General features: G+C 40.2%; 1 long non-coding RNA gene across 2 annotated transcripts in view; it reads right to left on the reverse strand.

The window, feature by feature from the left end:
- Positions 1-2,080, reverse strand: part of LOC138059683 (uncharacterized) — a 2,689-nt gene extending 609 nt beyond the window's left edge. Inside the window, exons 1-3 of one of the 2 annotated variants that reach the window (XR_011134241.1) lie at positions 1,725-2,080; positions 529-827; positions 1-29 (exon numbers count right to left, since the gene is read on the reverse strand). The exon at positions 1-29 is cut by the window's left edge and continues 609 nt beyond it. This is a non-coding gene — a long non-coding RNA (uncharacterized lncRNA). Of the gene's footprint in view, positions 30-528; positions 828-905; positions 1,695-1,724 lie in introns of those variants that run through there. The other variant, XR_011134240.1, reaches the window with a different exon arrangement.
- Between the last annotated feature and the right edge of the window lie 420 nt (positions 2,081-2,500).

Below are 2,500 nucleotides of genomic sequence, written 5' to 3' on the forward strand. Positions count from 1 at the left end.
ATTGACTCGTTCTGCTCTTGAATCTGAACCTAAAGTGGGAAAAACAACACGATTCGTTTTCAGTTCGTTTTCAGAGATAAAAGAAAAAAAGTTAAAAGCGCTGCAAGACAGTCTAGTCCATACCAGGCCGGCATTCGTTGATGCCTTTCACATGCGACGAGGGACATTATTTACTTACTCGGCCGCCATTTTTAGCAGCATTTCGTAATTTTTACTTTCAATTTTGGAGCTTATTACATGTACATGTATATATATAATTTTCTGTACAGTGTAGTTACTTTTAAAGATTGTCACAATTTTCTCATATAATCATAGCAATTTTTTTTCTTTTGTAATTTTCTCTTGTAATTACAACAGTATTGTATTGATCAACAGTCATGTAATGTTTTAAACCCACGACTCATTGAAAGATCACTCCTGTGAAAGTGACATCGTGATTATATAGAGATGGTAGTAGTAGTATATTATTTTGGATAAGTGGACAGATGCCCAAGGAAAGGTTTTTTTCCAAACAAATAGCTTCCTTACCCGATTTGCGGTCACTGCCACTCCGCAATCAAGTAATGCTCTGTGCACAGTTATGGGATTGGCAGGAGCGCCGTTGGGTGTAGTTAAAGCGATCCAATAGGAAATCGCGGGGTGCAAGACTTTTTCTGTGTTTTCCACGTTTCCTCCCACCAGCCGGTCCACTTGACTTCGTACTTGACTTTTCATTTCTTCGGCAGTATCATTTTCATCGGAATCGTCGTCGCTTTGCCCGTTGACGGGTTCCTTCTTTCTCTCGTGTGTGGCAATCGCACTAAAGAAAAATGCTGCGTTTGGAATGCCTGAAAAACAGGGGAATTTTCTTAGTTAGCATTCAGTTAAAAGTTGAAATAACATTCCATGCATTGAAGTAAACGTACTTGAAATTGCTGTATCGCAAGAATCGCGCGTCTTGCAAATTGAAGCCCAAGACCGACGGAGAGAGTTGTACCTCACGTTGCACACGCATTTCGCACTCACAATACTGCATCGTCACGTGAAATTTGTCGCGGATGCACCTTACTCGGCGGCATCCAAATACCCCAGGGAAATGCGCGGTGACCGAAAACAAAAACAAAACAGACACTCACATTAACCGGAGAATCGAACAAACAAACCAAAAAAAAAAGAACGCGAAAAAGAACAAAATAGGCCTTACTTCAAGTGGCCATCATTCGACGCTTATTAAAACGGCGTGCATCTAATTAGAGGCATTTCTGGACATATCTGCATCATTTTGGGCGAAAGAGAAAAACGATACAATACAATAATGTAAACACAATTTCGGAACAGCCAAATAATCCGTCGTTTCCGGGCTCTCTCAAGAAGTTATCGATGGAGCACCTTCCAGTGACAGAGCTAGACGAGAATCGAAGACGAATAAACTGGTCATCGATTTAGGGTTTAATGCATGTAGTAAACTTGCAGTTAAAGGAGAGGTTCTGTAGTATGATATTGAGATCCGGTTATTTTCCGTTCCCTTTCAAAGACCTTTTGACCAGACTATTTATCATCAATATGCATGTGAAATGTGAGACGAGAGTGCTGGCCGCAAAGTTTCTGGAAGGGGCCGAAATTGCCGAGACTCGAGGATTTTCCGGAGACGCGGTCGAAATCACAACATATAACCCTAGCAAACAAAGCAAAAACAAAACGAAACAAAAACAAAAATGCAAGTAGACCTGTGTGAAGCCACTTACAGTTGAGGAGAGATGTTATGTGATGTAATATTCATAGCATCTCCGGGAAATCCGGCTATTCCGGCTGATTTCAAATAACATTCAAATGGCATGTCAGGCGAAAGAGCTGTACGAAGAGCCATAAGATCCGGCTAACCCGAACCCGAACCGAATACCTCTCGGTCGGCTCCCTCAGCTCACTTTGCATTGAAATATTCATGAAGTACGACCTGGCCGAGGAGTTTTCCGACCGAAATGGCCGGGACTCGAGAACTTTCCGAAAACAAAATCGATATCATCACATCATATAAACTCTGTAAAACAAAACAAAACTGCAAGTAGATTATGAATGATCTACTTACAGCCGAAGAGAGAAGTTATGTGATGCAATATTCATAGCATATCCGGGAAATCCATAATATTCGCCTTTTCCGACCCCTTCTGCGATAATAATCAAGTGTCACGTACCGAAATGGCCGGGAATCGAGAATTTTCCGAAGACAAAATCGATATCACATCATATAATCTCTACAAAACAAGACAAAACTGCAAGTAGATTGTGAATGATCTACTTAAAGCCGAAGAGAGAAGTTATGTGATGCAATATTCATAGTATGTCCGGGAAATCCGTGATATCAGACCGATTTCACGAGGATATGAATATTTAAACATTCTGCTTATCTTTACTGCTGTAAGTACTATCACTATTGTTATAATACATACTATATATTATACTTACAGTTGTAAGGAGAAGTAAAAAGAATTAAATATTCATATCCCCGTCAAATCCGTGAAAT

Source organism: Montipora capricornis, chromosome 8 (genome assembly GCF_036669925.1).
Source record: "Montipora capricornis isolate CH-2021 chromosome 8, ASM3666992v2, whole genome shotgun sequence".
Taxonomy (NCBI): Eukaryota; Metazoa; Cnidaria; class Anthozoa; order Scleractinia; family Acroporidae; genus Montipora; species Montipora capricornis.